Below are 15,897 nucleotides of genomic sequence, written 5' to 3'. Positions count from 1 at the left end.
GCTGGAGTCAATGAACAGCATTCTCACATAGGTGTTCCTCTTGTCCAGGTGGGAAAGGGCAGTGTGGAGTGCAATAGAGATTGCGTCATCTGTGATTCTGTTGTGGCGGAATGCAAATTGGAGTGGGTCCAGGGTGTGGGATGATGGTGTTGATGTGACATCATGTTCCTAGGCCTCTGCCTCATCATCAAGTGTTTAAAACTGTATAGAGGGGAATAGCCACTAGAGTGGTTTGTGTTGGTACAAACACTAGGACAATAAAACATGATTTAGACATGCAGTGCAGTAGGCAGGCACAGCATCATCCTGAGTCAAATAAAGGATTTTGTCTGAAAAGGGAGTGGACAGAATTGAAGAAGTGAAGGGATTGTGTCAACGGAATTGATGCTCAGATGTTACAATTGGTGTTGATAAATTGGAATTCAGATAAATGGAGATGTTGAAATTAGACATCAAACTCGTGACAACATACAGTGGGGAAAAAAAGTATTTAGTCAGCCACCAATTGTGCAAGTTCTCCCACTTAAAAAGATGAGAGAGGCCTGTAATTTTCATCATAGGTACTTTTAATGAATTTATTTGCAAATTATGGTGGAAAATAAGTATTTGGTCACCTACAAACAAGCAAGATTTCTGGCTTTCACAGACCTGGCTTTCACAGATTTTATCGAGGCTGTCGATAAAAATCCAACTCGAACGTGTACATCGTTTCGGAAAAAGAGGACAGAAATATGAGCGCCCAATCGTTGCCAAATTTGCTTTTTTTAAGGATAAAGCTATGGTGAAAAGCCTGGGAAAAAGACTTGCTGGCACGAAAATAGCCATGAATGATCAGTTCCCGAAGGAGATTGTAGAAAGGCGCAAAGTTCTGTATCCAATCTTCAAGGAAAACAGATTAAAAGGGAAACGTGTTGCACTAGTGGTGGATAAATTATATATTGACAACCAAATGTTCAGAGACACAAAGACTACTCCATGGCTATTCTAAAAGTTGTAATAGAGGAGTCAAATATTGGAGCACCTGATACTAGCAATGATAGGGATTGTAATATTAAATAACATTTATAGTAAGTATAGTATTTTATAAATGGATAAAACGATATAACAAGCAGAATAATACATCTTTAAATACAAATAATTAGAACATGGCTTTTTTGGCGGGAGGTTGTTGTTTTGGCGGATGGTTGTTGTGGTTGGTCCTGTGTTCTCTCTGGCGTCCTTTCCCCCTTGCGGCAGATGTGGATGCGGGTGCGTTTGCACGCTCGGCCCATTTCTTCCGCAGTCAACCATGTGGTGTGCATTTTTGTGTTTGAAAAGGTGCGGCGTTAAGTGAGTGAGAGGGGAAATGGTTGCATATCCCAGAGCCGACCGGGGGTCTATGAGCAGGGGTAGTGAGAGAGAGAGCTTTCAATTTTGTGTAGATGAGGGATATACATTTTTAAATATAGTATACATCTAATCTAATTATTCATTGTCCTATCATGATGGAAAGATCCCTAACCCTATAACCTGGACACCCACCTGAGCGACCCATACACCAAAGAGAAGTTCCCATCTATTTTATGGACCTGCTGTGAATATGCAGCCTAAACAGAGAAATAAATGCGGTCAGAGACCTACTTGAGCAGCACCGCCCCCTCAAGATTCTGAGCCTGCCTGGCAGGGTTGGTCCTACAAAGCCAGAGCCCCTGATGGGAGAGCATAATATACAAGGAAATTCTCAAAGCTGCTAATGAGAACCTTGACGACCTTTTACCTAGCCGGTGGGGATTCCGGTGGGGTACGCCCACCCAGGTAGTGGCAGTGCTGGCAACACTGGCTGCAGTAACCCATGGGGAGGGGGTCACACTCGGACAATCAGAGAGGGGGTTTATCATTGTGGCCCAGGTGGCACAAAATAATCAAAGGTCTGACCGCATGGAGATGCTTGGGAAAATGGTTACAACAGGGGATCAGAGTGTTTGTGTCTCAGGTGAAGAGGGTGGATCTGATCTCCATCACCTAGGACTTGACATAGATTAAGTAGATTAATCAAATCTCACATTGTTATCAATTTCTGGTCAATCTGCATGCTTTCTCAATCAGCTTTAACTGTATGTGCACTCGTAGATCAAGTTATTTCTCGAGTTGGGCTCTGGGATATAACAGCCGTTGAGTATCGGATTTTATGGTGGATTGTGGAGGAGGGGGGTTGAGTATGTTGGAGTATGTGAGTATGTGCGTGTGTGCTTGTCTGGCATCTGTTGTGGGGGGTGGGGATGTTGGGGGGGTATGGGATGGACCGCGGGAATTATTTGCTAGGATAATAATTGCTTGTCAATGAATTAAATGTAATACAATGGCAATCCGGGTTATATGTTAGAATCCTATGCGTGAACTGCCAACATTATTACGCATATTAATTGATAATGATGGAAAATAGGATATGCATAATTAAAAAAATAATAATAGTTATATAGATATATATATATAGAGAGGTGAAAGCATTGGAAATGCTTTTGGCGGTTAATCTGCTTCTGTTTTGTGGGTGGCACTGTGTGCTGTTTTCGATGGATGGGTCCTGGCCTCTCGGGGCCTTAGGGATACGGAGGGACGTGGGTGGGATGCTGATCACTGGGATGACGGCTCAACTTGGGATGGGGAGGGGCTTTAGCGGGGGAATTAGTGGAGAACAATTGAAGGGTTACTCCGTAGCAATGCAAATATCACGGTACAGCTATATGGACACTCAATCATTACGCTATTTTTTATTGGTAAATTTACAAACATATATAATGATAAATAGACTTGAAACTTGTATCTCATTATGGTGTATGGTGAAATAAGTATAGCCAGTTATAATTGTAATGGCTTAGCTGATAATAACAAAAGAAGAACAATATTTACATGGCTCAAAGAGAAGGAATATAATATCTATTGTATACAGGAAACTCATTCAACAATTCGAGATGAAGTAGCGTGGAAAAAGAATGGGGGGAAATATACTTCTCCCATGGGCAAAGAAATTCAAAAGGGGTGATGATATTAATTAATAGTAATTTCGATCCGAATGTGCAAATTGTCCAAATAGATACGCAAGGTAGATGGATTATTTTAAATATGGTATTGGACCATAAACAGATATGGCTCATTAACCTTTACGGACCAAATAATGATGATCCACAATTCTTTGACAATATATATAATAAATGATCAAGCCTGCAAGCAACTCAAGACAATATTATTATGGTGGGGGATTATAATACTGTTTTAAATAGCTCAATGGACCGAAAAGGAAATCACACCACAAACAATCACCCACATGCTCTTAAGGAAATTGTGAATGTCATGGATACATTAGAACTAGTAGATATATGGAGGCTTAAATATGCTGATCTAGTGAGATATACATGGCGGAGACTGAATCAAGCTAGTCGTCTTGACTTCTTTCTTATCTCATTCTCGTTGGCACCAAAAGTAAAAAAGTGTTGATAGGGGACAGAATGCGGTCGGACCATCATATAATAGGCATATACATTACTCTGACTGAATTTCCACGTGGGCGAGGATATTGGAAATTTAATCAAAGCCTATTGGATGATAATTTATTTATAATTAGAACAAAGGAATTTATAACTGACTTTTTCCAACATAACATAGGTACAGCGAATCCCCTTATTGTATGGGACACCTTTAAATGTGCCTTTAGAGGCCATGCAATTCAGTACTCATCTCGAAAACAAAAGCAATTTAGGTCAAAAGAGTTTATACTAAGAAAGGAAATAGAAAGTCTAACAGAACAGATAGATGGCAATAAAAACTGTAACATAGAGGCTCAGAATAAATTAGAGGAAAAACAAAAAGAAATTGAAAAACTTATTCAAGAAAGATCAAGTGTAATATATTATAAAAATAAAGCAAACTGGATGGAATATGGGGAAAAATGCACAAAATTCTTTTTAATCTTCAACATAGGAATGCTACCAAAAAGAACTTAATGAAACTGGTTACAATTGACGGAGTCACCCATAATTCACCAAATGATATTTTGAAGGAAGAAACAAAGTACTTTAAGCATATGTTTTCTTTTCAGTCGCCTCCATCTCTTCTAACTGAAGCTAATTGTAGAGATTTTTTTTCTATTGATAATGTCAAATTAACAGCCACACAGAAAGACTCATGTGAAGGTGAAATTAGAGAGGAGGAACTTCTGGATGCAATTAAAGACTTTAAGTCCGGGAAAACTCCAGGGTTGGATGGCATACCAATCGAGGTATACCAAACCTTTTTGATATACTAAGAGGACGGTTATTAGCATGTTTTAACCACTCCTATGTAAATGGTAGATTATCTGACACTCAAGAAGAAGGTCTGATCTCATTATTACTGAAACAGGATACAAGTGGAAAATATAAAGATCCAGTCCATTTACAAAATTGGAGGCCCCTTACACTTCAGTGTTGTGATGCAAAAATCCTAGCAAAATGTATAGCGCATAGAATTAAAAAGGTATTGTCGGATATTATTCATTCTAATCAGACAGGTTTTTTACATGGAAGATACATTGGAGATAATATAAGGCAAGTATTGGAAGCAATAGAACACTATGGAAAATATTGGAAACCAGGCCTGCTATTCATAGCAGACTTCGAAAAGGCATTTGATAAAGTTCGACTGGGGTTTATATATAAATGCCTGGAGCATTTCAATTTTGGAGAATCTCTTATAAAATGGGTCAAAATCATGTATAGTAACCCGAGGTGTAAAATAGTAAATAATGGCTATTTCTCAGAAAGTTTTAAACTGTCAAGAGGAGTGAAACAAGGTTGTCCACTATCGGCATATCTATTTATTGTGGCCATTGAGATGTTAGCTATTAAAATCAGATCCAATAATAATATCAGAGGATTAGAAATACAGGGCTTAAAAACAAAGGTGTCATTGTACGCAGATGATTCATGTTTTCTTTTAGATCCACAACTAGAATCCCTCCACAGCCTCATAGAGGATCTAGATACATTTTCTAACCTCTCTGGATTAAAACCAAATTATGACAAATGTACTATATTACGTATTGGATCACTAAAAAATACAATTTTTACATTACCATGTAGTTTACCAATAAAATGGTCTGATGGTGATGTGGATATACTCGGAATACATATCCCAAAGGAAATAAATGATCTCACTTCAATAAATTTGAATAGAAAGTTAGCAAAAATAGATAAGATCTTACTACCATGGAAAGGAAAATACCTGTCAATTTGTGGAAAAATCACCCTGATTAACTCTTTAGTATTATCCCAGTTTACCTATTTGCTTATGGTCTTGCCTACGCCTAGCAAACAGTTTTTTTAAATTATATGAGAAAAAAATATTCAATTTTATTTGGAACGGCAAGCCAGACAAAATTAAAAGAGCATATTTATATAATGAATATGAATTCGGAGGACAGAAATTATTAAATATTAAAGCATTAGACCTATCACTAAAATCTTCAGTCATCCAAAAGTTATACTTAAATCCGAACTGGTTCTCAAGCAAATTAGTAAGATTGTCTCACCCACTGTTCAAGAAAGGCCTTTTTCCCTTTATTCAGATTACAACCTCTCACTTTCAGTTATTTGAAAAGGAAATAATCTCCCAAATGTCACTATTTCTAAAACAAGCAATAGAAAGTTGGTTGCAATTTCAATTTAATCCTCCAGAAACGACAGAACAAATAATGCAACAAATATTGGGGTTAAATTCAAATATACTAATTGACAAAAAACCTTTATATTTTGACAGAATGTTTAAAAAAGGTATAATCTTCGTAAATGATATCATCGGTAGGACTGGTGGAGTTATGTCGCACATGCAGCTAACAAAAACATATGGAAATGTCTGCTCTACCCAAAATTACAACCAAATAATTGCAGCCTTACCGCAAAAAGAGGAAAGTTGAAGGGGGAGAAAGTAAGGAACTTGTCTGTTGGCCTTGCATTAAAGAACATAATTGGTTAAGGAAAACTGTGATAAATAAAAAAGTATATCAGTTTCACTTAAGGACCAAAGGATTGACAGCCGTCCCATATAGATTGCAAAATAGTTGGGAAGAGATCTTTGACGTACCGATCCCATGGCATAGTGTTTATGAACTGACACGCAAAACGACACCGGATTCAAAAATTAGAATCTTTCAATTTAAATTATTATTTAAAATTCTTGCTACCAATAGAATGTTATTTATATGGGGGATACAATCTTCCCAGCTCTGCAGATTTTGCTGTGAAGAGACAGAATCATTAGATCATTTGTTTTGGTTCTGTCCATTTGTAGCTTGTTTTTGGACACAGGTCCAGGAATGGCTAAAGGATTGCAATATTTACCTGGAACTAACCTTGCAGATAGCATTACTGGGTGATCTGAAAAGTCATAGTCAATCAATCAATAATATAATAATACTTTTAGCAAAAATGTTTATTTTTAATTCACAATCTGTAGAAGCAATGAGAATAGAAAGGTTCAGAACTTTTGTAAAACATCACAGTACGGTTGAAATATATATGGCAAATAGAAATCCTATATGGATGGTGTTAAGAGATAGATGGGAGGTATTGAATAGAGTTGAAGGATGGGACTAATAACAAATAACAACAAATAATAACAAAGATAGCTAATAATGTAAGCATACTGTGTCCATAATAAGTATATAGGTTGTATGTTGGGAGCTTTTGGGAAAGAGCACAGTTAGAAAGATATGGCATTTAGAAGCAAACCGGATGGACATCATGAAAATGATCGGAGAGGTTGAGAGTAGAAGAAGTTCAGGAGCAAAAAAAATAATATATATATATATATATATATAATTATTGTAAAATTAACTCTGTCCATAAGGTGTAGATAGTAAGTATAGACCGGAAGTAGAGGCCTGGGCGTTGTTGTTCACTAATTTACTCCAAGTAGGGAAAGGATGGTGGGGTTGAAAAGTAATAAAGGGGAATATATATATAAAAAATAAAAATAAAACATGGGGGATTGGAAGTGATGCAGACAATTACATTGATAGAAGATACAATCTATCTGCAATATTAAGCTGATCCATTCCCCCCGAAAAATAAAAAAAATTAAAATAAAAAAAATGAACAAAAATAGAAAAAATTAAAAATAATAAAAATAAAAAATAATAATAGAGGCTCCTCTGTCCTCCACTCGTTACCTGTATTAATGGCACCTGTTTGAACTTGTTATCAGTATAAAAGACACCTGTCCAAAACCTCAAACAGTCACACTCCAAACTCCACTATGGCCAAGACCAAAGAGCTGTCAAAGGACACCAGAAACAAAATTGTAGACCTGCACCAGGCTGGGAAGACTGCATCTGCAATAGGTAAGCAGCTTGGTTTGAAGAAATCAACTGTGGGAGCAATTATTAGGAAATGGAAGACATACAAGACCACTGATAATCTCCCTCGATCTGGGGCTCCACGCAAGATCTCACCCCGTGGGGTCAAAATGATCACAAGAACGGTGAGCAAAAATCCCAGAACCACACGGGGGGACCTAGTGAATGACCTGCAGAGAGCTGGGACCAAAGTAACAAAGCCTACCATCAGTAACACACTACGCCGCCAGGGACTAAAATCCTGCAGTGCCAGACGTGTCCCCCTGCTTAAACCAGTACATGTCCAGGCCCGTCTGAAGTTTGCTAGAGTGCATTTGGATGATCCAGAAGAGGATTGGGAGAATGTCATATGGTCAGATGAAACCAAAATATAACTTTTTGGTAAAAACTTAACTCGTAGTGTTTGGAGGACAAAGAATCCAAAGAACACCATACCTACTGTGAAGCACGGGGGTGGGCCATGTATCGTGAGATTTTGAGTGAAAACCTCCTTCCATCAGCAAGGGCATTGAAGATGAAACGTGGCTGGGTCTTTCAGCATGACAATGATCCCAAACACACCGCCCGGGCAACGAAGGAGTGGCTTCGTAAGAAGCATTTCAAGGTTCTGGAGTGGCCTAGCCAGTCTCCAGATCTCAACCCCATAGAAAATCTTTGGAGGGAGTTGAAAGTCTGTGTTGCCCAGCGACAGCCCCAAAACATCACTGCTCTAGAGGAGATCTGCATGGAGGAATGGGCCAAAATACCAGCAACAGTGTGTGAAAACCTTGTGAAGACTTACAGAAAACGTTTGACCTGTGTCATTGCCAACAAAGGGTATATAACAAAGTATTGAGAAACTTTTGTTATTGACCAAATACTTATTTTCCACCATAATTTGCAAATAAATTCATTAAAAATCCTACAATGTGATTTTCTGGATTTTTTTTCCTCATTTTGTCTGTCATAGTTGACGTGTACCTATGATGAAAATTACAGGCCTCTCTCATCTTTTTAAGTGGGATAACTTGCACAATTGGTGGCTGACTAAATACTTTCTTCCCCCACTGTAGGTTCTATGTTACTTTAACCCAAATGTCAACTATAAATGAACAAAAGTGTTTCAGTGTTGAGAATTTCAATTGGTGTGAAATAGGGGAAATAGGGTGAAATAGGGGATCTGTGGATGAAAATGGTTAGGAATCCCCTGCTTCTCTTGTGGAAAGAGGCAGTAAATGACTTTACCTCAGGCTATAATCAGTATGGAAAGATTTGCTGCTGACTTTTCATTCTCATATATTACACATTACGTAACACCTAATCAGTCAATGAAGAAGATATCTATTTAGACAAGGAAATACAGTGCATTCGGAAAGTATTCAGACCCCTTCCGTTTTTTCACATTTTATTATTCTAAAATGATTAAATATTTGTTTTCCCTCATCAATTTACACACAATACACCATAATGACAAAGCGAAAATAGGTTTTTAGATTTTTTTGCACATTTATTAGAGAGCTCAGGTGCATCCTGTTTCCATTGATCATCATTGAGATGTTTCTACAACTTGATTGATAAATTCAATTGATTGGACATGATTTGGAAAGGCAAACACCTGTCTATATAAGGTCCCACAGTTGACAGTGCATGTCATTGCAAAAACCAAGCCATGAGGTCGAAGGAATTGTCCGTAGAAATCCGAGACAGGATTGTGTCGAGGCACAGATCTGGGGAAGGATACCAAAAAATTTCTGCAGCATTGAAGAGTCCCCAAGAATGGCCTCCTGTCACGACTTCCTCCGAAGCTGCCTCCTCTCCTTGTTCGGGCAGGCTTTGGCGTTCGTCGTCACCAGCCTTCTAGCCGCTGCCGCTCCTCATCTCATCATTCCATTTGTTTTGTCTTGTTTTTTCACACACCTGGTTCACATCCCCTCATCAGTCCCTGTATAAGTATTCCCTCTGCCCCCCATGTCTTTGTGTGTGATTGTTTATTGTGCAGGTGACGATAGCTCGTGGAGCTTTATATAGTTGTATCGCCGGGATATTCACCCGTGTGCTTTGTTTTCTCCAGTGCGCCGTTATACCGCACTGTAGTGTTTTACGCATTGCTGCGTACCGCTGTATTTGCTAAATAAACCATTTATTCTGTGATTTACCTTCCTGCGCCTGACTCCGACCAAATCACCCGCTACACCTCCATCATTATTAAATGGAAGAAGTTTGGAACCACAAATACTCTTCCTAGAGCTGGACGCCAGGCCAAACTGAGCAATCGGGGGAGTAGGGCCTTGGTCAGGGAGGTGACCAAGAACCCGATTGGCACTCTGACAGAGCTCCAGAGTTCCTCTGTGGAGATGGGAGAACCTTCCAGAAGGACAACCACCTCTGCAGCACTCCACCAATCAGGCCTTTATGGTCGAGTGGCCAGACGGAAGCCACTCCTCAGTAAAAGAGAAATGAAAGCCCTCTTGGAGTTTGCCAAAAGGCACCTAAAGGACTCTCAGACCATGAGAAACAAGATTCTCTGGTCTGATGAAACCAAGATTGAACTCTTTGGCCTGAATGCCAAGCATCATGTCTGGAGGAAACCTGGCACCATCCCTATGGTGAAGCATGGTGGTGGCAGAATCAAATCAAATCAAATTTTATTTGTCAAATGCGCCGAATACAACAGGTGTAGACCTTACAATGAAATGCTTACATACCAGCCCTTAACCAACAATGCAGTTCTAAGAAATATTGTGTAAAAGCAAAAAATAGATAAGTAAAAAATGTAAATAACAAATAGAGAGCAGCAGTAAAATAACAGTAGCGAGGCTATGTACAGGGGGTACCAGTACAGAGTCAATGTACTGGGCACAGGTTAGTCAAGGTAATTGAGGTAATATGTACATGTAGGTAGAGTTAAAGTGACTATGCATAGATAATAAACAGAAAGTAGCAGCAGTATTTGATTAGCTGTTCAGGAGTCTTATGGCTTGGGGACAGAAGCTATTAAAAAGCCTTTTGGACCTAGACTTGGAACTCTGGTACCGCTTGCCGTGCGGTAGGAGAGAGAACACTCTATGACTAGGGTGGCTGTCTGACAATTTCTGACTATGACTAGGGTCGCTGTCTGACAATTTTTAGGGCCTTCCTCTGACACCACCTGGTATAGAGGTCCTGGATGGCAGGAAGCTTGGCCCCAGTGATGTACTGGGCCGTACGCACTACCCTCTGTAGTGCCTTGCAGTCGGAGGCCGAGCAGTTGCCATACCAGGCAGTGATGCAACCAGTCAGGATGCTCTCGATGGTGCTGCTGTATAACTTTTTGAGGATCTGAGGACCCATGCCAAATCTTTTCAGTCTCCTGAGGGGAAATAGGCTTTGTCATGCCCTGTTCACGACTGTCTTGATGTGTTTGGACCATGATAGTTTGTTGGTGATGTGGACACCAAGGAACTTGAAGCTCTCAACCTGCTCCACTACAGCCCTGTCGATGAGAATGGGGGCGTGCTCGGTCCTCTTCTTTTTCCTGTAGTCCACAATCATCTCCTTTGTCTTGATCACGTTGAGGGAGAGGTTGTTATCCTGGCACCACATGGCCAGGTCTCTGACCTCCTCCCTTTAGGCTGTTTCATCATTGTCGGTGATCAGGCCTACCACTGTTGTGTCGTCGGCAAACTTAATGATGGTGTTGGAGTCGTGTCTGGCCATGCAGTCATGGGAGTACAGAAGGGGACTGAGCACGCACCCCTGAGGGGTCACCGTGTTGAGGATCAGCGTGGCAGATGTGTTGTTACCTACCCTTACCACCTGGGGGCGGCCCGTCAGGAAGTCCAGGATCCAGTTGCAGAGGGAGGTGTTTAGTCCCAGGGTCCTTAGCTTAGTGATGAGCTTTGAGGGAACTATGGTGTTGAACACTGAGCTGTAGTCAATGAATAGTATTCTCATGTAGGTGTTCCTCTTGTCCAGGTGGGAATGGGCAGTGTGGAGTGCAATAGCGATTGCATCATCTGTGGATCTGTTGGGGTGATATGCAAATTGGAGTGGGTCTAGGGTTTCTGGGATAATGGTGTTGATGTGAGCCATGACCAGCCTTTCAAAGCACTTCATGTCTACAGACGTGAGTGCTATGGGTCGGTAGTCATTTAGGCAGGTTACCTTAGTGTTCTTGGGCACAGGGACTATGGTGGTCTGCTTGAAACGTGTTGGTATTACAGACTCAGTCAGGGACAGGTTGAAAATGTCAGTGAAGACACTTGCCAGTTGGTCAGCGCATGCTCGGAGTACACATCCTGGTAATTAATCTGGCCCTGTGGCATTGTGAATGTTGACCTGTTTAAAGGTCTTACTCACATCGGCTACGGAGAGCGTGATCACACGGTAGTCCGGAACAGCTGATGCTCTCATGCATGCTTCAGTGTTGCTTGCCTCGAAGCGAGCATAGAAGTAATTTAGCTCGTCTGGTAATCTCGTGTCACTGGGCAGCTTGCGGCTGTGCTTCCCTTTGTAGTCTGTAATAATTTGCAAGCCCTGCCACATCCGACGAGTGTCAGAGCCGGTGTAGTACGATTCAATCTTAGTCCTGTATTGATGCTTTGCCTGTTTGATGGTTCGTCGGAGGGCATAGCGGGATTTCTTATAAGAGTCCCACTCCTTGAAAGCGGCAGATCTACCCTTTAGCTCAGTGCGGACGTTGCCTGTAATCCATGGCTTCTGGTTGGGGTATGTACGTACGGGCACTGTGGGGACGACGTCATCGATGCACTTATTGATGAAGCCAGTGACTGATGTGGTGTACCCCTCAATGCCATCAGAAGAATCCTGGAACATATTCCAGTCTGAGCTAGCAAAACAGTCCTGTAGCTTAGCATCTGCGTCATCTGACCACTTCATTATTGACCGAGTCACTTCCTGCTTTAGTTTTTGCTTGTAAGCAGAAATCTGGAGGATAGAATTGTGGAGGGCGAGGGAGAGCTTTGTACGCGTTTCTGGTTGTGGAGTAAAGGTGGTCTAGAGTTTTTTTTCTTTGGTTGCACATTTAACATGCTGGTAGAAAGTAGGTAAAACGGATTTCAGTTTACCTGCATTAAAGTCCCCGGCCACTAGGAGCGCTGCCTCTGGATGAGCGTTTTCTTGTTTTCTTATGGCATTATACAGCTCATTGAGTGCGGTCTTAGTGCAAGCATCGGTTTGTGGTGGTAAATAGACATCTACGAAAAATATAGATGAAAACTCCCTTGGTAAATAGTGTGGTCTACAGCTTATCATGAGATACTCTACCTCAGGCGAGCAAAACCTTGAGACTTCCTTAATATTGAATTTCGTGTACCAGCTGTTGTTTACAAATATACACAGACCGCCACCCCTTGTCTTACTGGAGGCAGCTGTTCTATCTTGCCGATGTAGCGTATATCCCGCCAGCTGTATGTTATCCATGTCGTCGTTCAGCCACGACTCGATGAAACATAAGATATTACAGTTTTTAATGTCCCGTTGGTAGGATATCCATGATCTTAGTTAGTCTATTTTGTTCTCTAATGATTGTACGTTGGCTAATAGGACTGATGGTAGAGGCAGATTACACACTCGCCGTCGGATCCTTACAAGACACCCCGACCTACGACCCCGATATCTCCGTCTCTTTCTCATGCGAATGACAGGGATTTGGGCCTTGTCAGGTGTCTATAGAAAATCCTTTGCGTCTGACTCATTAAAGAAAAAATCTTCGTCCAGTACGAGGTGAGTAATCGCTGTCCTGATATCCAGAAGCTCTTTTCGGTCATAAGAGACGGTGGCAGAAACATTATGTACAAAATAAGTTACAAATAACGCGAAAAAACACACAATAGCACAATTGGTTAGGAGCCCGTAAAACGGCAGCCATCTCCTTCAGCGCCATTCAATCATGCTGTGGGGATGTTTTTCAGTGGCAGGGACTGGGAGAATAGTCAGGATCGAGGGAAAAATGAATGGAGAAAAGAACAGAGAGATGGCATCTCCCGAGTGGCGCAGTGGTCTAAGGCACTGCATCGCAGTGCTAGCTGTGCCATTAGAGATCCTGGTTCGAATCCAGGCTCTGTCGTAGCTGGCCGCGACCGGGAGACCCATGGGGCGGCGCACAATTGGCAGAGCGTCGTCCAGAGTAGGGGAGGGAATGGCCGGCAGGGATGTAGGTCAGTTGGTAGAGCATGGCAATTGCAATGCCAGGGTTGTGGGTTCGATTCCCACGGGGGGCCAGTATAAAAAATAATGTATGCACTCTCTAACTGTAAGTCGCTCTGGATAAGAGCGTCTGCTAAATGACTAAAATGTAAATGTAGATCCTTGATGAAAACCTGCTCCAGAGCTCACTGGGGCTAAGGTTCACCTTTCCAACAGGACATTGACCCTAAGTGCACAGCCAAGACAACGCAGGAGTGGCTTCGGAACAAGTCTCTGAATGTCCTTGATTGGCCCAGCCAGAGCCCGGACGTAAAACTAATCGAACTTCTCTGGAGATACCTGAAAATAGCTGTGCAGCAACACTCCCCATCCAACCTGACATAGCTTGAGAGGATCTGCAGAGAAGAATGGGAGAAACTCCCCAAATACAGGTGTGCCAAGCTTGTAGCGTCATACCCAAGAAGAGAAGACTCGAGGCTGTAATCGCTGCAAAGGTGCTTCAATAAAGGTCTGAATACTTTATTTTTAATACATTTGCCAAAATGTCTAAAAACCTGTTTTTGCTCTGTCATTATGGGGTATTGTGTGTAGATTGATGAGGAAAAAAAACAATTTAATCAATTTTAGAATAAGGCTGTAACGTAACAAAATGTGGAAAAAGTCAAGGGGTCTGAATACTTTCCAAATGCACTGTAGCGCAAGTGGATCACACATGCTTTGAACATAATACAGGGAAAAGTCTAAACGGGATCTTTGGGACATCCCAACTCTGACATCACCCCATTGATGTTGAAATTTTAAACGTAATTTTAAAGTAATGAATTTTCTTCTTCACGATTGGCTGATCCCTCCTGATGACCTGGTTGGACATGACTCCAACAGGGCCACCAGGAGGGATCAGCCGATGGAATTGGAAGTCCCAGCCAGTTGACTACATTAAAATAGTGGAAACCCTCAATGGCGCTGCCCATGCTAAAACGGCCTTTTGGCCACTAGTGGCCTCTATTATTCTCTATGCTTTGAACGAACACAAGGGGGTTGAGCCCAGAGCTGCCTTGGGCTGACCTGGGCAAGGAGTGTCTTTGCGTTAAATCCTGCCTACTCAAAATAAAAAAAGAAGTGAGGGTCCAGCAAAATTAAAGGCAGTTATACATTTTAAAAACATTACAAAAACATTAGAATTGATTCCAACCTAGTGTGAACTACCCACCAGAATGACTGAATGAATATCCAGCGGGGTCAGTCAAGTAAACAATGGCACATTCACATTATATATTGGTGGACAATGGGCTATCAAGTAATAGGATGGTACATTAGCATGAACTGGTTACAGCACAACACCACATCCTATGTATGTAAAGGACACTGTTGTGACACTGACTTATTTGGTGGTAATGTTTCCCCCCCCCCCCATTTAGCTGTAGTTAGCAGAGCATTGATGGTTGAATTTATGAATGGTGCATACGTTCTCACTCAAATTTACTCATATTCCATCTATATTATGTTATCAAATCAAAATCAACGTTTATTTGGCTATGCACAGGATACATTGGGGTTTATAGAGGAATATGACATTGCATTTCACTGTGTACTACAGGGTTTTTCTGGATCAAAAAGGGGCTTAACTGTTGGGCGTGGCAGGGGCGTGAGAGGGGGTGCGGTCAGTGTGGCTGAATTTTAGATAACGTTTTAGAGGTCCCCATGGCGGTGTAGAGACATTTTAGCATTTTTAAGTCCATTTCCTGCAATTCTACACATTTCTCCATGGAGCTGAGAGAAATGTTTGGAGTTTTAAAGCTAATTTCCTGCAATTCTACACATTTTGCCATGCAGGGTCGAGAAAATGTTGAAATTGTAAGCACATTTCCTGTGATTCTACATATTCTGCAATGGAGCTGTGCATTTCTTTTTCCAGTTTTAAAACGAATTTCCTGCAATTCTATGCATTTTGCCATGGCTAATGCTGTGATCTAACTATTCTGCTAAATTATTATTATTTTATTGAATTTTCTAAGCTTTTATTTTGGTGATTGTTAGTTCTTAGGCCTCCTCTGTAGCTCAGTTGGTAGAGCATGGCAATTGCAACGCCAGGGTTGTAGGTTCGATTCCCAAGGGCAGCCAGTATGAAAAAAATGTATGCACTCACTAACTGTAAGTTACTCTGGATAAGAGCATCTGTTAAATGTCAAAGATTATATTATTCAAAAATATATAGCTCCATTATCTTTTCTACATACTTTATATCAGATTTTAGTCATTTAAGTTTACACTGAAAGTGTTTTTCCATCCCGAAAAAGTTCTTTAAAAAAATTTAATAAATAACAATAACACTGTTTGGACTTAGGTTTCAATGGCAGAAGACACCCTGTACTATTGAAGTAACAATTAGTTTGATGTTTTCCCAC

Source organism: Coregonus clupeaformis, chromosome 26, assembly GCF_020615455.1.
Source record: "Coregonus clupeaformis isolate EN_2021a chromosome 26, ASM2061545v1, whole genome shotgun sequence".
NCBI lineage: Eukaryota > Metazoa > Chordata > Actinopteri > Salmoniformes > Salmonidae > Coregonus > Coregonus clupeaformis.
The sequence above is the reverse complement of the archived record's forward strand: the minus strand, read 5'-3'. Positions refer to the sequence as shown.